Raw genomic sequence first — 25,011 nt, 5'->3', positions numbered from 1 at the left:
TCGAAAGAAATAGCGATTTCGCATAGTATTCGCAAGGATTCTGTGATATACAGGATGGTTCGTCCGAATGCCTTGCACGTTTGCTCATATTACATATGTATGATATACATTTTATCCATTCTGCAGAGCGAATACATGTATATAATGTTGCTGTCACGTGATCGAATATTCGATGATATTACCCGGTGAATCAGGGTCAAAATGAGGAAGTATGCGTCAACGGATAGTAATTCATCGATATCCGACTGAATAATTTCCGGTGAAATTTTACTAACAAAATATGAACGATCGTTTACATACTCCAGAACGGCGATAATAATTTCGAATAAAATAACATTGGTAAACTTTTTTTTCCTTTTTTTTCGAAATGTCATTATTAATCTACATGTTTGGATAGCAATTTTAAATAATCTTCTTTCTTATGTGTGAAAAAAGCCACGCAAACAAAAAGCATAAAGCACATTTTATTTTTGTGTGAGCTTGAAATTATTTGCGAAATAGAATGTTGGTTCTTTTCTCAGAATTATATTATGAAAAATACCTTGCATTATAAAGCAGAGGTTTAATTTAATTACTTGACAATCTCCTCAGAAAAGATAAAGTAAAAAGTATGGAAAAAATACATTTTATTGTGTGTGGGTGATTTATATTAAAAATTTTTTTATCTCAGAACTGTGTAATATATTTATAATAACATATATTTAGTAACATATACACATTAGCAGATCAGACGAATCTATTATTATATCAATTATATGTCAATATCTGTACATTAAAACGAAAAAGATAAAATAATAAATTGCGAAAATTAAATTTATCCTATATAATATTAAAACTAAAGATTAATTTTATTTTTGAAGTAAACATTAATATATATTTTTAACTAGCTTTTTCAATTTTTAATAATAAAAGTACGGAAAAATATATTTTTTGACAAGAGTTTTTACTGTCACAGACAAATCCATTGTTGCGTATATATGCAGCACTGCAAAATCTGAACTCGTTGAAATTATATGGCTTTCAATCCCAGCTTTTATTCGTGCCGAGTTGTTGATGAAATTTTTCACATTCCCGCGAAGTCAACGCGACAGGAAGTAAATCAAGGGAGAAAACTGCGAGCAAGGTAAGTGCTCCTCCGGACACACTAGAAATATGGGTTTCTGGTAGCGACGAGAGAGTGGGTGGCTAACGTCCCTTGGGAACACGGACGGCAAGGATTCTTTACGGACACTCTCGATAGGAAACAAGTCGCAGGAACGCGTGAATTCCCACGCGTAACATTGCCCGTGTTACATATGTACATACGACTCTCGGCGTTGGTCTCCCGACGGAGCTACACCCTTGTCAAGGGTATTATCCGCGAAGAGAAAGTTTGCACGGCCCGACATTATAAGCAACGTAATTTATTATCATTAAATTATTTGCTGCACGGTCGTCAAAAAGCGCGAAACAAAAATAACAGTCAAACAAAATTAGTTAGTTTATGAAATTGATTCTAATTTTTTTTCGAAAATTTCCGCGTCTTGTTCCGCGACCATATGTTTAATTTTCTTCAATTAAATATATAACCGCAATATACTTTTATTTTCTGCAAGCATCATTTTACCACAATTTTTCAAAATATGCTAAAGCTACAAAATGAATAACGAATTGTGTAATTAATTTGGCAAATGTAAAACATGAAATTATGTTTGTCCTATATGATTAGTATTGAGGCGGGAATTACGTAGTGCACCGTTGTAATAAGATTTCCTTGGCACTTTTTAAATCAATATCTCGGCACGTGACAGCCGCGACGTTGTCACAAGTATTATCAAAGAAGTTTTGGCCATTAAACTTCAATCATTCTTCCGAGCGAAACCAGAAGAAAAAGGCAAACGTGGCTCTTGGTCCTTACCCCGAGTTTCTTGTATAGTCATCATGACCCCGAGAAAACATATAGTTGCAATACGTTGATGCTTTACGGATTTGGAACGACACGGTATATAATCGATAGCTTACATAGTGAAAGGCGTCTCTCGATCCTATTACTTTGTTGATCCTTTACACATTCGCCAAAGGATCAAGACTGCGATTTATCGAATTAGAAATAGCCGATATACACCACAATTGGCTCAGCATCCGCTATTTTTCGATTAACCAAAAACATTATTTAATCTCTCTCACTATACATGTATAGACGCGCTATATATACATATACATATATGTATTACGGCACAATTTTTAAAAATTGCAATTTAGTGTCACACCTTTCGAAAAATTAAATTATAGGATCATGCATTACATATACGCGCGTGTTTGTTTTATTTTATTAAAAAAGGAAATTTAAATACACAAGAAGCTGTTTTTAAAATATTTTCCAATGGATCTGCGAGACATTATATATTCTGTAATTATTGTGTATATATTATCACGATATTATCATATTAAGATCTATGGATATAAAACATGAAAGCTGGAAATATGTAATTTCCATGAAAATTTCCGATGCAATAATAATATTTATATGCAGCCGACATTTTCCTCCAAATGATTACCGTGCATTCGCTTACGTAACAATTGCAAAATTAATTCCCGGGTATACATATGAACTTTCGATTAACTCTGGCGTGCCAGGGATTCCGCTATGGTTGCGTTGTAAACCATTATCGCAGCTTAGCTGGCCCATGAACGCGAACAATATGCCGCTGTGTTAATATGAAAATATTTTTATAATGCATACAACGCGCGCTGTAGACTTAAAATTGAAAATTATGAATATTAGATATTGCATATTAACTATGACTCGAAACGTTATCTTTAACAAATATTCTATAAAACCAAGATATCCTCTATGTCATTTGTATAAAATATGTACACACATAAAACATAAAACAAAAAATATAAAACATAAACTTATAAAGAAAAAGATAGAAATATTGAATGTATAATGTTTCACGTATCTTTTTTATATTCCTTATTCGATATATGCATAAATGTTATTTTATTTCTATTATATGTAATTAAGTTATTATACAATTGCATTTAATTATTAACTTCAGGTAATTAAATTCTGTATCTTGATACATCGATACATACAATACATCGGAAGTGAAATATTATCTTCAAAGTATTATTTACATATATACTCGTATTAAATTCAATTTCTTATTATATTTGTACCAATATTAAAGTTTATCCATTTTCAGAGATGAATCAAAGTTCATACATTGCAGATAGGAATATAAGCAAATATTTCATTATAAATCTGAGTAAGTTTAAAGTTTATCTCAAGTGTTTCACATATGCAATTAAATAAGTTCTACGATTAGTATCGGGATCTGTGATGATAGATGAAAGACATCTATCAGATATATCGCTCGGAAACATTAACTTCTTAACGCGCGACTCTGAGTTAACTCGGACAAGCGGTATTGACAAAATTGTGCAAGCCCGAGTTAACTCAGGCAGCGCCCGTTTATTTCATATTGCCATGATGCGCGCCCGTGTTAACTCGGGCATGAAAAATAGTTACACATTACACATTACACATAAAGTTATTTATGTATACGTACCTGATGAGTATAGGTGCCAGACGACCGGCTCGTCAGGATGTTTAATTCTGTTTATTCTGTTATCAGAGCAATGTAACTAAAAAGACATACAAAATATTTGATGAGTGCATTATTATAAACTTAATTTTTAAAATATTATATTTGATCCAATATTTATGCTTTTTTGTCCATAAAAGTGAATTAAGTTATTATGCGTAATTATATTAAATTATTAATTTCAATGGATAAAAGAAATAATTGTTCTTTGCCATTTTGTTGCAAAAAAACAGTGCATTAAGAGGTTAAAGTAGTCCATAAGGAACTGTAAATTTAGTGATACGCCAATATTTGTAAACGAGTTCTCCTCAATACACATCCACACACAATAGATTTCTGCAATATCTGCGCTACCGTGTCTCTACTGATCGATATCTGCTACTATTAATCTACGCGAGCAACGATAATCGATCACCATTTGACGTGGTGTAACGATTTATCGCGGGCGTTTTTCACCAGACGTTTATTTCAATGTCTAGTGTCCGCACACAACATGTTAACCGATTCTTACAATTTAAAACGCAATTTTCGTGCATTGTAGCATTTTTATTGCTTCTTCCCGTTTCTGATTATTATTAGAAATTCAATGCACAAAATGAGAATTTTGCGATTTATTTAATGCAAAGCAAATAGAGGAATAATGATCTAAGACATAAACATGCAGGAAAAATAAAGAAGTAGCTACTGCAGCGACTTATATGCATGCATATTTTATTGTAATATATACAAAACAAAATAATGAGAATAATAAATTAATAATTGGCAATTAACTTTACTCAAAAATAATAAAAATTTAAACAAATGAGAGACAATATCTAAAAATATTTCGTTTTATTATATAATATCTTTATATCTTGATATATAACTGCGGTATGTACTGCAGTACTGTAGCTTCGAGGTAACGCGTCACCTAGCTGCATTGCCGCAGTGAATGCCTCAGCATTGACACTGCCGGTTACTAAAGGGAGATTACTACGACGACAATAAAGACGTTCGGATCGTAAATATGCGGGATATGCCGTAAAATTTAACGATTCAAGTTCCCGGCCTCCTTTTCCCGCGCGCACAGATACGCTTATTCGCCGGGGTGATAGGCAGACCGGTGGCAGGTATATAGGGGGTAGCAGATGTCGAAAGTGGCGCAACCCTTGATCGCGTACACTCACATTTTGAAGTAGAAGTCGATAAATCTCACCCTTACGTTGCACGAAACGGCACATTCCGAGATTAATTTTGTTCCGAGATTAAACCGGCGCACGTTTCAGCCGAATTCCCGTTGCACGAGATACGTGTTACGAAAGGGACGCTTAGAGAAGCTGCGATCGAAGGTCGAGTGGCAATTTATTTCACCTACATGCATTTTATTGCAGCTATCGTCGAGAGAACAGATCGGAAATGAATAAGTTATTGGATATTGCACAACTTTCCAGAGTTTACCCCGAAATTTACGATAAAGTCTTACATATCTACAATAACTTATTTATAACGCGTTTGGTTTTTATGCCATGTCGCTCTAAACTTATTAAAATAATTATGTTTTGTATCTTGATATTAAATCTTTTTATCTATTTAGGGAGCTCTCTTATCTCGTCAATATGAAAGTAAGTTATTTCAGAAGGGGGAAAAGTATCGAGAAAGAATCAAGGGTGAGGGCAGATGTTTTTGGAAAAGTTCGCGACCCAATGGTATACCTGGCGGCATCTCACCGCGATGAACCTTCTAATATAGCCGAACCCCATGGTGCCATTCGCCTAAGATCAATAAAGCACCTTGCCCCTCGCCATCACGCGCTTCCAAGGATGCGAGTTGCGGTCGCGTCCTCGGGAGAATTATGTTGAAAACGCTTTGTGAGATTCACGGAGTTTAAACTTAACGTGAAACCTGTGCTCGACGTTAATTAGAATATTTTCCATATTTACACACAGCTTCTTAGCAAGATTTTTAAAAACTTTTCTTTCATCGTACTTCTCCCGTTTTATAAGTGTTTAATTGATACTTATCTTTTTTTACACATAGATAAATTGTTAGTTAAACTGTTTTACGAAATGTAATTTCTACTCAATACATCTCTTTTATCGTTTAAAATAATGAATTAATAGGTGGCTATAAATAATTAATTGTATAATTAATGTAATTATGTTGACCGCGGCATACTTGTACCAATACGTTGATCAATAATGCATAACATTACGCAATGTAATGATGAGAAATTAAATAGCAAATAATTGATATCGAATGAACTATTGCATATATTACTAATTAATAGTGTGATTAACGGTAATGTGGTAAAACTTTAATTTATGCGTCATTGACAAGTCACTGACATTTACCATTACACGTGCTGATAACAGCATATTATCTTTTAGCGCTACCTTGATAATCCGACGCATAACCTGCCCCAATTATTTGAGCTAAACTAATTGAGCCGGGGCTGCCGTTAACATGTCGCCACTGCGCGCCCCATAATCTCGTGAGCGTTTTCACGTAGAAAATCGATCACAATATGGAAAACAACGAGAAATCGAGAAAATGAGCGAAAGAAGGAGAAAAAACGACATGGTTTTGGGCACGCGATTTCATCTCTTTGCGAACAGAAGTCTTTTTTTTTTTTTGTATATTTAAGCTAAATCTCGGGATACATTTTGGGATCAATGTGATGTCAAGCGAAACGAGCATCACAAATCCGTCTACGGCACAAGTTCCGATTGGTTTACGCCATGATGTTTTATTAACTCACAGAAATACCACGTTTCCTTTGAGAGCTGTATCTTTTGAAAAACTCCCGCCTCGCCGGGTACCGTGGTTAATTCATATTTATGTGGACAATGACCTCGGTAGAGAAACGGCTCCCACTCTATTGCATCGGATCTCTTTTTAATGCCTCCCGAGAGGGCTGCTCAGAATCTTCATAAAGGAAATCCGCGGTCGCAACTATGATCCTCTCGCGCAAGCAGTGCCCGGTGTCCTTTAATCTCGACATGGAAGGTCCCCCCCCAAATAAAACAAGACTCCCGACAAAGATTTGCCTTATCTCCGCCTCTCTGCTTTCATTTGTAATATTTATGCCACACGGACAGAGCACGGGCAGGATCAACGAGTCCGACGAGAATACATACGGTCACCCTCTGACCGAAGCAGATCTTTTAAGTCCAGCGGCAAATCCTTGTGGCGCAAAATATATTCAGGCGTCGCTGTTGACTGGCCGTTCCCACTCATCATAATTATGCTGTTATAAATTATTCAAGCATTACGGTTGCTTAATCCTGAGATTAATCCTGAGATTTTTATTTTTGTTAGAAAACTTCCTGCAGTTAGATATATACAGTGTTTACATACTCTAAGTCTTGAAACTGTAAAGTGATAACGTAGATATAATTTTTTTTTATAAATTGTGGAAATTTTTGTCCCAGAAATTGAATAACGCCGTTTACACATTTAAACTTTAAATAAAATCGGTGTTTCGAATATATAAGATGTAATCTCTGCGGTCTCTCGATCGTTCGCGTGGTTACAATTATTACAGCAGAAAGCGAGATTGAATTTAGAGAGTGCAGCAAACTCTGAAACTGTGTGGATCATTGAAAACACATGCTCACCCCTTACCGCAACGCTTGCACTCATCTTTGCCGCGACCGCAGCAATGCCGCAACAACGACGCGTCCTCCCTTTCCCCCGCTATACAGAACGGATGTTTCATTTGCGGACGCCATTATTGCAAGTGAATAAATGCCGCCGCTACCAACTCTCCGCCGCTGGGGTACCGGCCATTAATAACTCCCCGTAGGACGAATAACCGGGGACGCCCAAAGTGGAACGCCAGTTGGAACCATCGTTCGCTACCGCGCTACACTTGGCCGAAGAAAAACATTTCGCATTGTCACCGTGCTCTAATTAATATCGCGTGACTGTCGAATATCTCCTCGATATCTGTGCGCGATTTTAGCGATTCTCGCGAGATGAAATCGAATTATCAAATTTAATTATACTGCTGTAAAACGTTAATGAGCTCGTTTTTTTTTATTAACGCATAAATTTTACATCGTTATTATTCTTGCTCCATTAGAAAGAAATTTTAATGAGTAAATTAACCGTTATGTTATACCATTGTAGTTACGAAAAGAAATTATTAATATATCGTAGAAATCTTTAATTATAATTGAGCTATTCTGTACCCAAAATAAAATATGAAGATATATTAATATTTATCAGTGTTACAATTAAGGAGGATTTAACACGTTAATATTATACATGAGTACAGTCCATTCTGCATAGTGCAGATTGCACAGTTAGTGCGATCCATTCGCATTGCATTCGCTGACGTCCATTCTGCAGATATTTAAACTGCGCGAATCGAGATCAATCTATACGATTAATCCAAGCGAATGTAATCCTAATTCGGTGCCGCACTTAATCCAGCCAGCTTCAATCAGATCATATGCATCTGCGATTTTGGGAAACGCTCGGGCGCGTAGATCAGGTTTGAAATTCCGATGCACGCAAATTTACATCGTACACGCCTGATGTAGACCCTTGATTTAGCCGCGACCTCGCTGTAACTCGGACCTAATTTATATTTGATCCATACGAATCCATCTCTGAGGTATGATGAACCGAGTGATTCCGGGATTCAAGCTAAGTCGCAGGCTGCGATCAGGGGGTTTCTCTCGCATCTAAGATTAAAATCGCTTGCAGCCAATTCTCAAATGACCGATCCCCGAGTCTCTTTATGGACATCCTAATTATTCATTATTACTAACGCAGACCGTCTCTTTGAACTTACGGCTTTAATATTAATAATACATTTTTTAAATATAAAATCTTGTTTTAACGTAACCTGCCGCGTATATATGAGATCTTCAGAGCTTGCACAGATTTTAGTTGTACCGCAAATGGAAAACTCATAATTTATTGAAACAAATAGTTGCCTCATTCTATTGCAGTTGTAAATAAACGATGTAAATGCAGAGGATATTGTGCAAATTCAAATAATATTTAAACAAATTAATCGTATGTTAAATTATTCAAATAGAAATTTGCGTACATACGATACGATCAAAAACTCAATAGCGGGGGTATATAGCTAATAGTAAATAATTTTACCGCAACGCAAATTAGAAACATGATTACATTCCAATAATGATCTGGTGCTCGTTTAAGTTATTCAAGTCATTAATCAAACGCGAATATTGTATGAGGCTAGTCGTATTACTACCCTGGCTCATGTTACGGAATCCGCGCGAGTGTCCGAGTGTGTATCTCGTTTTAATATTTTACTTCAACAAAAATTCATGCCGTCATTAATTCGGCATAAAAAACGCATATCGTGAACGCGCCTCATCGTAAATCTGCCACATAGAGGTCTGTACCACGCAAACCATTCCGCCACTGATGATGTTTTCGAGCACGCCAACAATGAAACTTCGCAAAACACAGCACATACACGCGTGCACGCATCACGCATCGCGACGAGCGCGCGATTTATGCGAACGTATAATGCGATTTCGGCTGCCAGCGCGCACGTACATGCTGTCTAAATGCCGAACCGCATGTCGAACAGCAATGTCAAACTCGATCAAGTTTCCACCGCACCTCGAAGCAAATATTTTCACCGCACGCTTGGCATTGTTCACTAAATTTGTTAGACGGTTCGCAAATGAGCAATCGCATGTAGACAGAGTCATTCCGTTTTTATACTTCGGGACTCTAACTGGCGTTTGTTATAGAGGATGATTATTTGAAAGGAATAAAATTGTAAAGTCAAGAGGATACGACGCTCGGTAATGACTAATATAGTTTGTAGATATTAGAATAAAATTAATTTTTTAAAATTATTAATTTTATTTACACATACGTATACATAAATATACAACGCATTGTGATTTTACGTTGAGTGATTCTATCTTCTAAAAATCATAAGAACTTAACGTGCAAGTTGCAAGTTGTAATTTTTCTTTAGACTCCGTCAGACGACAAATTAAAGAAGCAAGCGTGCAAAGACGCACGCAGGTAGAAACTATTTCTTTTGATATCGACACACCGAGCAACAGCACTCGTCGCGGCTGTTGCAGCTGTAATGGGGTGATAACGACGAGACGAGTGCAAAACTTGAACAAGAGGGGTGTACAGGGCTTTCAATGACCCGTGGAAGTAGTCTCGGTTCTCGCGTGTGTATTGATCCCTTACTTTTTTTCCTTAACGAAAGGAAAGTTCTTCGTTCTCCGGCTCTCGTTTCACAGGCTATCTCGTTTCAGCCGAAGGTATGTATAATTACACAAGCGCGGCAACTTGAAAAACGTCTAAATGGAATGTAACGCCAGTAGTTAACAACAATGGAAGTAATGAGAGGAGAAGATACTTTATCTGTGAGCAATATAGACATTCGTGTAGTTATCTCGCGAACGAAAGTTTAAGCGCTTATGAAAAGGAACGTTTTCGAAACTGTAATAGTCGTGGAACTTTTAGCTTAATTATTTGAACACGTTCGAGATTTTATTAATAAAAGTTAATATTGAAAGAATTTAACATCTGTTATCTTATAAAATTTTATTATATTATTTTCTACATATTCTAAATTATTCTATAAATAATTCACATTTTTAAGATAACAATACAAATTGAAAATATTAACTTTGGGATAAGAAATATAATTTTGTCACCATTCCTAAGCTGTATTAATTAAATGCTTAAGTTTTATCACATTATTACGAATTGTTAACCAACGACCCATTAAATTATTTCTTATCTCATTTCTTACGCACCTACGTATATGCTCGATAAGATTGACGATTGAAGAACATCGAGAAGAACTTTTCTGATTCTAACCCGTCCGACCGTCGCGTCGGCTCTACCTCGGTCGGTGGTGTAATGGCGTAATAACGACAAACGTGACTCCAAGAGTTGGGATAAGAGCTTTCAATGGTGTATGAAAGCAGCCTCTCCGCGTACTTTCTGCGCGTCTCTTATTTCACTCGAGCAGAGAGAAGTTGGGCTGCTTCATTCTCACCCGATGCTCCATTCTATGGCCGCTGCTGTATATAATTATACATAGGGAACAAGAAAAAACTATCTACAGAGCACTTCGCTAGATATATCCCTGAGAATCTCCACGCAGAGTTATGTCGCCTTTTGCATTGATGAAACTCTTACGAGAAAAATGAATTGTGTCGGAAATTAGAACAGATTCGAGAACGCTATACGCGAACTTTATGGAGAATCATGCTTAATCTTTCTACTTTAACTCGGCTAGGCGATTCCAGCAAGAAAGTTGTGCATAAGCATCACGGAGTAGCCCAAGGAATTTTTTTGTATAATTACATTACGCGAGATTGGAGAGAGCCGCAGAATTGCGCAGGAAAAAGTCAACCTTCATTTTCCGCCTGAAAGAGACTGCGTAATATCCTGAGAGATTTATCTGTATTTTTTACAGTACTGAAACTTTACCACAAAGGATATTGCGAAACTTTTGCTAATTTATATATTAATTGAAAGTATTATAAAGTCAGATGTAACGATTTCTGCTTTACTGCTTGATAAAGCGTATCTGAAACAATTTAATGATTGAATAAAGCGTTTAATAATTTGATGATAATTTTACATACTGTCAAATTTTTTTCACATTGTCTTTAATCACAGTTGACGTAAAAAAATTGACAGAACAACATATCTATAATCTAATAGTTGCATGACTAATTTGTTAATTCGTGCAGTGCATTATAATATAATACATTGCCCGCATACACATATACACGTCTTGTGCTTTGGATTTATCTATTTAAAAATAATCTCACTAAAATTATTCGGATTTGTCGTAAATAATGATATTCGAGACGAAAGCTGAAAATAAAGAGGACATTAAATTAAATTATATAATCTAGTTATAACATCCAGAGAGAGAGAGAGAGAGAAAGAGAGAGAGAGAGAGAGAGAGAGAGAGAGAGAGAGAGAGAGAGAGAGAGAGTACAGTATACTCACTTTTATGCTGAATGAATTACCGCATTAAATTCTTCATCGCTAGGTAGATTGCATTTTTTACAGTGTTATTATGAACCGATCATAAATTTCTTTTAGTATATTCCAGCAATGCAGCAATTTTTTTTTTAATTTTTAATATTCTTTTGTAATACTCTCCGACAATGGTATGATTTTATAACAAAATTTATAATGCAGATTTTCCAAAATTTATAGTGTCTTTGGAATAATACATAAATCGGAATATCATAATTCACGATATTGCTACAGCGGTTATCTCACCGTTTTCGCAATTCAGCTATATTGCACAGCTGCTTTTTCCTTGTATTTATATCATATACCGCGTTTACACTGCCGTTAAGCGTACCAGCAGGCGCGACCATGCGCGATTCGCAAAAATTCGGAAAAAAAAGAATAAGCGTCCGTCGTCTGCCATCAACCGGTCGCCATAAAGCCCGCTGCAAATTTTGAAAAAAGCTTCACACCGCGTTTCGCTCGCATACGCGCGTCATCGCAAAGCTGCATAAGTTCGCTCGCGCGAATATTTCCGCGGATGCATTCGAAAGCGTTCCCGTGGCATCGCTACTACGGCGACGTGGTATTAAATTACACGCCGTACCGTGTGGATGGCCAACGTCAGCGTGTAACGATATTACATTGAGTTTCGCACACGCACCGCGTTCCGCTCTCGAGTATATTAAATGCGAACCGTAAATGCTGTAGATCTCGCACGCGTAATGCCGACAGTTATCGCGAAGGACGTTATAATAATGCGCGTGCGAGTTATCGTTGCGTAATAATCGCGCGAGTACAATCAACTGCGATGTCGAGACTGTTATCGCTAACTGTCGGGCGCACTTGCAAAAGTTGTAATTTACAAATCATGCTGGAAAACAATAAAGGCCAATTCTTATTATCACAGTCGAATATGTGACGGACCCAAGAATCCGAAAATCCAGGAAAGCCGAAAATCTTAGGATTTAAGGACTTGAAGAACGGGCTCGAAGTATTTTACAGATATAGGGATCTGTATGAATGCAAGAAGTTAAAAAACTGAATTTTAAAGAATTCAAAAGTTTTAGTCTTTACTAAAAAATAAAAACATTTAAAAAATTGGAAGATCTAATTACAAGTCTAGCAAGTGAGAGAAGAGAATAAAAGTCCTTTTGTACTTAATGATAAAATAATATCTGAAAACTTGTCAAAACAATTTATTTACTTTGCTAAAATTTATTTTAAAAATAATAATGATGTATCTTCTACGCTATTTTTGAGCAAGACAATTTCTCAGATATTGTTGCTTCATAAGAAAAAGCATAGCTTATACGCCGATCGATACTGAACTGCACGGAATTAATTTCGGAACATGGCTCGATGTACGTGTAACAGCTGGTTATAGAACGCAACTTGTTACAATTTGCGAGTCATTAATATTGTAATAACAAGGGTCCAAAATGGAGGCAAAGTCACTATGGAGGAAGAAAGAAAGGAAGAAACGCTTGTACAAAATGTTCCGATGGAAACATCGTAACATTATCTCCACAATTTCAGCACTTATTTGTTTAATTTTAAAAAAATGCATTTAACAGGCAACTGTTGTATAATATTAGATTATAATAATGAATTACCATTTAATATAAATGTTTGAATAGTTCTTAGGTAGAAGAAAAATATTAATTAAATAAAGAGTTTGTTTTTTACTATTTTGTAAAACTGATAAACTAATTTCAGTTTTTATAAATTTCTACGTATATTAGGAAAATATTCCAATTACGTTCAGTAAAAAAGATATAACTAAATCAGACGCGTAATCAGCAGAGAAGATGTAACTATGTAACGAAGTTAGTGAAAAAAGATGCCATGGTCAGACAAGTAGAGTATAGATATACATATCCATTATAGCAATAGTAAATTACTAAAAGACGATCAAACACATGAATTTTTATAATATGAATTTTACATTTAACTATATTACATAAAATTACGTCTATGTTTTATAGTTATACCATATATCTACTTCCAATCTTCTTAATATAAGCAAAAATTTGTATGAAGTTATGAATTTGAAAGCGATTCTATATTGGCATTACCAGCAATTACTCTATCTTTTCAGATTTAATTATGTTATCTAATCATCGAATATAACGTAAGAGAAACACACTTGGATAATTTACACATAATACAAACACATAATCTGTACGTAGTGAAGCATATAATTAGCTATCCAAAAAGTGTCGTGACAGTACCGAAAAAAAAGTGCGGAAGCGCAAGCTCCTCTCATTCTTCGTTCTTATTTTCTAGCTTACTCGTCTCTCTAATATTAAACCCTGTCTCCATCGTTTCTTCCTTCTTTTTCTATCTTCGCTTTAAGCGTAGCATCGCTCGCATCGAGGAAATTTTTGCGGTACGTAAAGTCCACGCTCGAGACGTAACTGGCTTGCTCGATCTTGCTCACGGTATTGAAAAGGAAAGAAGGAAAGCCGAAGTAATAGATATATATAAGACGGGTTCGAAGAACGGGAAGATGAAGTCACATAATCTGCATGGCGTCGGTGTCAATGGGATCAGTCGCGGCGTCTTCGGCGTTCTTTGAATTTTAACATTTCACTTCCGTGACTTGTTATCGATAATGCCTCTCGGGATCCTCGATAGCGCCGTTTTATGACGCAGACCTGTTTTCTTGGAAAAATATCAATTTGATGATAATCTTTGAAAAAATTCAGTGTTACTCAAGAGATAAGATGTCGCCGTTATCTTCTTTCCCTGAATCTACTTGTTCGATTTGAACTAACTATAAGTAAAGAAGTACTTAAACGTCTAATAGCGTCAATTTATTTCTCGGAATCTTGACGTACAAAAATTATAGCACAAAGTTACAATAAAGGTAACGATAACGAAATGAATATCGCTCATTTAAAATATTATTTTTTAACATTTACCGCGCTATACTCTTAAATTAGTAAAATAACGAAATAAATACACGAGAACTGTTTAATAATAAATGTATCGCAATATGTACATTTTTTTTAGATAAGTAATAGACGTAATAAAGCGGATCATATGTTCTTTGCTTTGAAAGCAAACACAAACCATCGCTAGAAAATATCGCAACAAATCTGGCAAAATCTCGAAAAAATAAGCGGCGCAAGAGGAATACATTATCGCATTGCCGCTCGTAGACATCATCAACGTGAAACTCGCGTCGCCGGAAACAGCCCGCGGCATCTCTTGCTCGCGGAGATTTAATGATATACGCGTAATTTCCTCTCGTGACGTATGCTCGAACTCGACTAGCTACATGCCTCTCGTATCCGCATGAGATACCGCCTGCTCTTTTTGCGTATCGCTTATCAAGCCGCTCGTTTCGCGCACTTTCCTCCCGTGTGCACCCGTGATTTAATCCTCGCAGGTACAATTTACCTTTAGCGATATTTTTTCCTGCACTGTTCTATCTGATGCATAGAATGCAGTGACGAAGATCATGGTGTGGCATGGACGAAAGAAAATAGATTTATTTAAAAAATCAAAATTATTGTTATTTCTTCAAGCTTATAAACTTGTACAATACAAATGTTTATTTATTAAGAACGATATGTGCAAACAGCTTACAATTTCATTTTCAATCTATATATATAAAAACTAGTTATAATATATTTTTGACGAAAAGATTATTTTTCTAGGTATATAAAAATTCTTTTTTACTTTAAACTTTAAACCTTTATAACTTTTTCTATTTATTGTTTTAAAATGAGGCTTATGCAGTTCACGCCGGCTTTGACATTTTGATTTAAAGAAAAGGAAATAAAAAAATACGAATATTTGCATGAGATATGAGCAGATGAAGATGCTCGAGTCTGCCAGACCCCATGGGTGTTGACGACGTAAACAAGCCTCTCGCTTGGTTTAGAGCAACTTCACGAACCGTAGGTATAAAAGCATATTAATATATATAAAAATAAACAAATTTTTATGCTTTATTCGTATTATTAGGCCAAACTCAGCAGCACTGCAAAGCCGAGTCGACCTGTGGAGTGGTCGGAGCAAGCTCCAGACCTCCCCTAGGTTCAAAAATCAGTTTAATATTCTGAGTCCTCTATGAGGACTGTATCAGATATTAAGCTGATAAGAACAGATACTACACTTTGATCTTAGCAACAAAGTTGCCGAGAAGCGATAGCAATGCTTAGATTTTGCAGCCTTTATATACAGTTCCATGTCGAAACTTAAACACGAGAAAAGCACGCAGCGTAGCGGCGAAGGCAGCAACTACCAAGAGCGACAATACCGTCTGTCTCCCTTCCATCGTCCCCAATCCCCTCTACATTCCAACAGAAGCACGTGACGACCGTGGCGTAGCGACGACCGTGGCGTAGCGTTCTTTAAACATGTGATGTGATTATTGTGATTTAACGACGAGAGAGCGAAGAGTAATAATAGTTGACAGTTGATATTCGCCGGCACCGGCTGGTGACAGACTCTTTGTTGCATATACAGTGTACCTATATTTGAACACTTATTTCTTTGCAATTTTTCTATGTTTTTACGTAAGAATTTTAAAAACTAACCTATATTTAACTTATATTACTTGATAATTAAAGAGCAAGTTGGCTACTGGTTTAATATCAGAAATCTAAAAGACTTTTACGTATAAAATTTTATACATACATATATAAGCCATAATTAATTTTTTTTTTAACATAACTTTTATATTGAATTCGTCATTTCGATTTATTAAATTTCAATTTCAGATTTGTAATTAACAACCTCAAAATAAAAACTCCTATATATTAAAATTCAGCAAGATATATTCAGAAAAATGTGTACAACAAAAAACAAAAGGATAAGTCAGTCACCAGCGTGGCATAAAAATGCAGCTGATATATCCGACGTGTAATCATTTTTGTGTGATGAGAAGCATTAATTATAAAAGAATGTATACTATTTTTTTTATTTCAAGCAATTATCTTCAGCTTATTGTGTACTGTAAATTGGATACTGTAAATTACAATTAGAATGAAATAACAAGAAGACAAATTTCACTCATAACTTTTGGGACTCTTGTGAAAAATGTAAAGTACCGCCTTCTGTTCGTAGTTAAAGATCAGCTGAAATATGAGACGCGGGACAGCGTTATTGCACCACTATCTCTTATCTCACCTCATATGTAAAACGTACTTTTGTGATAGAATTTTGTACTTTAATATCCTGTTGCTCGCTGTTTTCCGCTCCCAGGATATCTCCGTCGGCGCAGGACACTGCAGCTCTCACGGGAAACCTTCGGGCAGCCGTTTCGTTCACTCGTTTATTCGTTCGTTCGTTCGTTCGTTCGTTGCCCGTTACCGTACACAATTTATTTTCTCGGCTCTGCTCGTGATTTCTGCCGCATACGCCGCCAAGTCGTACCTTCCATAACTGCCATTTTTGTCGTATTTTGTTTGCAGAACGGAAATGGAAACGGAACGGATAGAAATTATTTCTTGCACATAATGATACGAAGCGTTTATTTATAATTGAAAGCTCAATGACTGATTATACTTGTATGGTGATTGATTTCTCAAAAATAGAAAGCTTATAATAATTTATAATAAAAAAATATTAATTTAAAATTTACGATATCATACGAGTATGTTAACGAAAGATAATACGTCGTACTTCTTTATATATTTATTTATTTTACGTCATGTTACTTCATACTGTGTATCATATTTCAAAAATAGACATCAAATGCATTTTTAAATATTTCAATTTAACTTTTGTTGTACGTGCAGATTTACATGTAATAACCTAATATTTATGAAAGAAGATGAATTAATATATTAAAAAGCAAAAGATATATACATTGAACTTGTCACAAATATACAAGACAGATCTTATTACAGCGAAATGCTTGTCTGAGATGTGATAGAAATAAATTATGATAGAGACATAAGACATTCACGCATAATCCATTCTATCATAAGACCGAAGAAGAATTGTGTTTTGTAAATAATCATGCACGTTTCACGAGACAACGCGATAAGGCTATTCCGGTTGGACAAAGACAAATTATTTTTATAAATACATGAGAGAAAGAGGGTGCCGACCCTTTCCGGGCAACAGGACCTGATATACAATAGGAGACAAATGAAACGCTGCTGCTTGTTGAGACGTACACCGGTCTCGTAATGTGTGTGTGTGTGTGTGTGTGTGTGTGTGTGTGTGTGTGTGTGTGTGCGTGTGCAAGGGATCGTCGAGGCCTCTAAAAAATTAACAAACCCGCCGTAGAGACGGCGCCGAGTTAATGGCCGCTGCAATATTCACCGGCCGAATGAAGTAGGAGCCTTTTCAGCGACGAGTTCGTCAGATGGTTCTCGCGATCGCGAGGCTGTCGTCCACGGTAGTTGACTTTAAAGTTACTCCCCCGCTGCAGCTTCTAACAGATTCAAGGCAACGAGAAACAACTTTTGTGAAAAGCCTTCTCTAATTTTTATACATATATAAGATACAAGTCACGCACATTTCTTTCTAAAATTTAGTTGTACGATTAATTCTGTTGAAAATATCGTCTCTAAAAAATATATAATTGACAATTGTAATTTATAATTATTTGTTTAAGAATTAATATTTTGTCGATTAAAATTAATCATTACTAATTTTAACGTTATGTATAATATGTATGATAATAAAATCTTACCAATCTGTTATTTACTGTTACTTTAAAAAGTATCTTAAATTATTACTAATTGTAAATCATTCCGAAGAACGACAGAACCATACTCAAATTGAATTTTATTCCACGTAAATTGAAGATATCGCATGCATAGCACTATCTCGCACACATCATCTGGGAAATGAATATCTTTCACGGCGATATAAATGAAATTGAAAGTGTCACATAATTTAGGTGCATGTTCGTTACTCGTTTCTCTACGGCGCGCGGCGGAAGGACAAGTTCCTCATGGACGAGATATTCTTTCCTGAAACGTCCTCGTAAGGAAGATGTACGGGATAAAAGTGTCAAGAGCGCCCTGTCTTGAGACATTTCCAGGGGAACGCGCGAGAACGAGCGAGGTATAGTGAAAGAGAAAAGAAAGAGAGAGAACGCGCGCGCGCAACGCGCGAGGAGCATACGTCGTCCGCTCTAATATAAACCTTATCTCGTGAATTTTCCGTCATCGTGCTCTCTGTGCGAAACGCAACGACTCACCCTGCGGCAGAGTTACTTGCCACTTTTACACACTTGTCCGGCATCCGCGCTTTGCCGCGCACGAAGAACACACCGGACCGTGTTATTATAATAAATTTTGCAATCCCGTTTGTGTAAGAGAAATGAGATCAATCCCATCTTTATGCATACGTATTCGCATGCAATTTGTATTCACTTCTCCCGACGTCTTTTGCATTCTGAAGAAACTGCTTTGTCGGAATGATAGCTTCGTAAAAAACAAGCTCGCGCGTAAACCTCAATGAAACTCTGTTATCCGCGGGACCCGTTTCCTAGTTCTCCATCTATTTCTCGACGTCGTATGTAGACGTACTCTTGGTCGCGACACGTTCCTCTTCTGTCGATTATCCTTTGGTATATTTCTTCGCACACTACAATCGTCGCATTGCGTCGCTGCGCGCTGGCGATCGTAAAGCACGAAACAACTTTGGAAAATATTATCACCCATTCGACCTGACGCGAGTCGTAAACGCTGTTCAGAAAGTGTCATGAATCTTGCGTTCTGTTCCATAAGAAGGAAAACAGGATCGAGACATCTTTTATCCGCGATACTCTTCTACGCGGTTATTTCTTCTCTACGATGCGCGCATGGTGTCGGATATTCCGAATGCATGCTACTTTATGAAGAAATATATTTAGTGTCAGTGTGGCATTTTTATATATAAAGCAGTTATATTGTCATGCGCTGACAAATACGTTTTGATTACACAGTAAGAAAGAGAGAGAAAGAAATTGGAAAATTTCTTTCATAGTAATGACGATTATTGTTTGCACGATATTAACATGTATTATTTTAAGATTTTTGTAATTCCTTAAACGTAATTATAGTTACGACAATAATTTATAAGCATGCAATTATATATTTTTATTATAATTTACACAAGTATGATATATACTGCAGTAACTAATAATGTGTTATATTCGGTTATATTAGAAATATACGTTACGTCAAAAACGTATTCTGTCAACATGAATTGTATGTGCGAGCAAATCGATCCAAGTATCAAAATACGCTATCGTCAATATAGTATATTTTATATGACCTTATCTTCGCACAATTTATATCGGATATTGGACCGTGGCACACGTTTCGATGCTTATCGCACTCACATTTTGCGTAGTGATTTATACGGAAACTCGGATGTTTTACCCAACGTGACATACGAGATTGATACTTCTTCATTACAGTGTTGGATTACTGCGTTTTCAGTTTATGTCGCTACCGGAGCTACATATCGCGCATAAAGAGTGCACGCTGTTGCACGTTCGAGACGCATGATGGATAGTCAGACGTAATGAGGAAAATACGTCGGATGCAGCACAACGTCAAAAATTGTTGCGAGTTCCACTAAAACCAAAATAAAAACAAGAGGTAAAAACAGCAAAAAAATATTACGAGAATACTTGATTTTCATTGAAAAATTTGATGCACATTCTTGTTGTAGAAACTCCAATTGTGTTTAATAACCCTCGACTCATCTCTCAATCTTTTCAATTTCGAATCTCAACTACGAGAAATCTAAAACTATAAATCATTAACTGTATAACTACACTGGTACACAATAAATAGCGATAAAGAATTTTCTATGGTGTAAAAGTGTTAAAATAACAAATATAATGTAAGATGTAAAGAAATGGAGAAAAAATTTCACTATTTCTTACAGATAGTAATATACGTATAGAAATTTTCCTGATAATAATAATAATAAAATTGTTTAAATTAAATTAATAATGAAATAATTTATGTTACTATTACTATGTATGATATTAAGTTTGATTCTGAGTATTTCGCTGAAAATCTCTGTTTAAATAAAATTTTCCATTTCCTTCGTCGAGCTAACAATCCATTTCAAAATATTTTCACACCGGAAGAGATCAGATGAAGAAACAAAGAAATGTAGCTTGATAAAACAAAGCACTGTGAACGAACAGTGCAGCGGTGATAAAAGGGCAAACGGGGAAGAACTATTCGTAAATAGGACAGATGGTATATATGTGTAGTTCGCACAGCTTGATCGTGTCTCATCGCTTCCATTTCTGTATCACGTCTTCCTTCCGGTGCTCAGTTCTGTGATTTCTTTGCGCTACGACGATCATACTTTGACAAAGCGTGCGAGAAAGAGATGGACGACCTGCCGCGTCGCGAACATTAAAAAGAGACAATGAGTTCCTTCGCGTTAGCGATGCGAGAACGCGCGTCCGTGTAAGCTCGGACGAGATGGGCACGATACGTCCGCCGTGTTTTTCTCGTTTCTTCCCCGAGCGACACGGTGCATTTTGGATGCGTAAAGCAACGGGTTGTTTGTGGCACCATATGACGGGTCGCGGTGTCGAGCAAACTCGCAAACGTGGTACCTTCCGGTTAACGCGCAAAGCCAGATTAGAAATGGTACTAAAAGTAGTAATGCATTAATGAATATAAGTAGATTAAGCGCACGTGTCTAGAGCGTTCACAAAACAGTAGAACTATTAAAAAGAAAAAGCTCCTGTCTACATATTTCATTTTAAAATCCTAATGTTTTACCACCTTTCTTCTTCTTTAGTACTGTTTTTATTTTTTAAATCCCATATCGTAGAAAAAACATATAATCTTTTACGTGCTTAAAGCTTTTAAAAATTTTATTTTTGCTTTAATTACAGTAATTTTTTTACATTAGAATTATTATCATTTTTCTGTGTGCTTGAAAGTATATACTATATATGGGAAATTATATTGTTAACTTTTTTATAATTATTAATTTTATATTAGTCATATTTGATCGATACAAAGCAAATGTTTCTAGAATTCCTACAAATTCGTAACACATATTTAAAATTTAAACAAAATAAATATAAATTATAAACTTTGATATTGACATTGAACAAAGTTTAACACAAGCTATTTTCTATTTGTATGCAAATTTCTCTTCTCAGAGAATGTAACGTTAATCAAATTTGCGTAATTAAAACTTGTTTAAACAAGCCTTGTGAAGCAAAACTTTGAAGACAATAAAGCCAAGAAGCGAATATTTGTTCATTAGAGAATTACGAAGCCGAATTCAGAATACGAAAGATGATTCAAGGTGTAACCCATGAAGTATCAAGTAACAGAAAATTTAATAGTTGGAAAGTTGAAGGAATTTCTGTGAACTTCGTTTATCTCATACTCCTTTCGCCGAAACAACATAAAACATGCATAACATTCCGTTTCACATTATGAGAAAGAGATATTCCCTAGATAGTGAAATAAAATGCTTCAGCATACGCATATGTGTGTATTTTATGAAACAACACACATTGCGTCAATTGTCGAGAGGCACTCGGAAGAAAGACATTCGTTCTTGTTTTCTTTATGCAACTGGCGCGAAACGTAAACCGGCGGTAGTTTCAGCATGAAAATAATAGTATTTCTTTTCAGCCGACTGTAACTAACTGCCGAGTGCAAATTTCGCCAAAAGTTGGTTCACAGTTTGCCACACGTGGTCGCCGGCGAATACATGCAACGAATTCAACACCGTCACGTAACAGCGTTATTTATGAGGATGCAGTTTCTAGCCCGCGATTGCGGCAGAAATGGTCGGTATACGTTTGTTTCGGTATTTTGTCCTTCTTCCGGCTTAAGACACCGCGGGCTAATCCTTTTACTGGCTTGACCGAATCCCGTTGAAACGGATTGCCACCTCGTGTTAGCGTTGAGTTTTTGCTGGCGACCCTTTTCTTTCCATCAGATACCATTGTCTCGCCTAAGCGCTTCCACGGCGACGGACGTCGTTGTTGACACGGAAAAACATTAGACTTTTTTTAACAAACCAGAATTTGGAAACAGGAATACAATCGGTTCAAAAATAACTTGAGTGGCAATTATTGTTAAAGCAGAGAGCGAAATATACATATATATATATTTTATATTAAAAATATTAGCACTGTAGAAATTTATAATATATTTTGAAAGAGAATTAAAAAAAATAGAATTCTATATATATTTTCTTCAAGAATTAATTTTAGCAATAAATAACTACATGACTTTAAAGACTGATTCGTTTTATTTAAATGCTGTAATAAGAGCTTTATAGAAAGTATTAAATTCGAGAGCTCTTCCTATTATTTCTATAGATGGTAATTTGTGCGCTGAGTCCAGCATGAGAAAAATGGAAGCAGCATATATAACAAAAGCGTAAATGTCAGCATACGAAACTAGTGATAAATGCAGCAACGATCACGCATCTCCATTGGGATATATGCATTCATCATTATTCTATTCAATGGTCCGTATTCATTTCGACTTTTTTTACGCCTTTTTTCATCGGAAGCGTTGCACCGCGTCGATCTATAATGCCGGATCCGAGACGAGCAATTTGAGGCAAGGGGCTAAAATATTCCGAGATATTTATAGTTCGCCTAATATTTAAATCTTTATAATAATCGTACATTTGTTTTACGATAACAAACAAACTTTGTTTTATTTCGCATAATAATTATTAGTTAATGAAGTACATGGCACATTGCATAATGTATTTTAAAAATTAAGTTTACATTGATATTTAGACTTATATGACAAAAGTCAGAATGCTGAAACGTTTTTAATCAAATCTACTTACCTTGATCGTTATGTTATAGACGAAGTTAATAAAGTTAATATATATGATAGATAGATATTTCCGGTTGCAGAAAGGTATTGCAGTCATAATCCAGCGAACTATTATTATCAGGAGAGATCTGCAATGCCAGCAACACCCGTCGGAGGGATGATAAATGTTTGTCCCTATTTAGCCTCATTACCAGCGATTCGTTATGTCGCATATGGTCGCGTCGCCTCGTTGAAATACACTTTTACTCCTAAAAAGCATTACTTTTGATCTAGAATACGTTGTTGTTCACCGATGATTCTACTTTCATCTTAAGATATTATTAAAATATAAATATAGAGAGATATATGCTACCGCTATATATATTCTGGTATTATACAAAATTAAAATAGATACGCTAGTAAATGATCAATTAAGAATTACAATTAAATTTTACTTTTGTGTTAAAGAAAAATGCTCTTGGTTTTAAGCAAAAAATGTAGCATTAAAATGTAAAATCTCAAGAATGAAATAAGAATATTATAATAGCTACTATATCAATAAGCACAACTTGTTTTAGTAAATGTTTTTTTTTATCTATAATAACTATTAGCAATGAGAAACTAATTATATATTATATTTTTTTGAAAAGATATAATTACATGACTTCTCGTATACAATTGCAAAAATGAGAATAAATCGTATATGGCCACTTACGTGCGTATATGTTTTACATAATCATAGCTGTATGACTCCAACAACCAGATCCTTTTTAATTTCGCCAGTGTAATCCTATCTTGGATATTAACCCATGGGAAAGTCCATTAATATCGAACAAGGCGACTCGCGGACGGCGCAGAGCCTGTCAAGTGACGAAGTCAGTACACACAAGCCGCATTTAGCCTTGGCCAGTTGATCCGAGATTATAATGTATGGTTCGCGTCCTAATATTGGATTAAAATGTAATATGCAGCGATGCGCACGCGCGCGAGTTCATAGATGAATCGCCTCATGTATACGTCCGCGCGTATGGTCATTAGAATATACGATTATGCGATAGTTAATCACTTAATGGAAATATCCATATATTGAGATTCTCATTCTGGAAAGGATTAAGCGCTCATGACGGAAGAAGATTGGATTTATACTATAAAAGTAGTGAGATAGCACTCGGAAAGTGCTGGTTTTGCTTTTTTTAGTGATGTAAAATATAATACAACACATCCAAACGCTAAGCAGAAAAGTCTCCCTCTCGTATGTCATTCCAGTGAGAGTAAGAGATTCATCCTTCTTATTCTGATTGTTTGTCATGAAAATTAAAATTAAATAGAGCAGGCTAGAAACGAATAGAGAATTCAACAGTCGTAAAATTATCCTCTCAATTTTGTAAAGTAGGAGAAGTGACATGAATTTTCATCAATTCCTTATCTCTATTTCTGCATTTTTCGCGTGTGATTTAAATGTCAGCCGTCACTTCTCATTAACAATGTTTCCATAAGATACGCCGCTTAAATCGTCGAACGTGTTCGCAATTGAACTCTCCGCTCGGATATGCAGATACGCAGAATTCATAATTAGCGGTACAGTATTACGTGGCGCTGCACCTGAGCGCGCCGCATGCCATTTAACTCGCTCAAAAATCTCGTTCCTCACGGAACGTGGGGTTCAATTACGACACGTTCAACGATTCAAGTGGGCGCGGCAT

At 35.8% G+C, this 25,011-nt stretch overlaps 1 protein-coding gene and 1 non-coding gene across 2 annotated transcripts in view; one reads left to right on the top strand and one right to left on the bottom strand.

Moving 5' to 3' along the window:
• Positions 1-25,011, top strand: part of LOC139812750 (dipeptidase 1) — a 100,845-nt gene that overhangs the window by 32,082 nt on the left and 43,752 nt on the right. The gene's annotated exons all lie outside the window — the stretch shown is intronic.
• On the bottom strand, positions 15,540-15,733 carry LOC139814014 (U2 spliceosomal RNA). The gene has a single exon (XR_011732313.1). It is a non-coding gene; the product is annotated as a U2 spliceosomal RNA (small nuclear RNA).

Source organism: Temnothorax longispinosus, chromosome 5 (genome assembly GCF_030848805.1).
Source record: "Temnothorax longispinosus isolate EJ_2023e chromosome 5, Tlon_JGU_v1, whole genome shotgun sequence".
NCBI classification, from domain to species: domain Eukaryota; kingdom Metazoa; phylum Arthropoda; class Insecta; order Hymenoptera; family Formicidae; genus Temnothorax; species Temnothorax longispinosus.
Note: the sequence above shows the minus strand (reverse complement) of the source record. Positions and strands in the feature narration are given on the sequence as shown.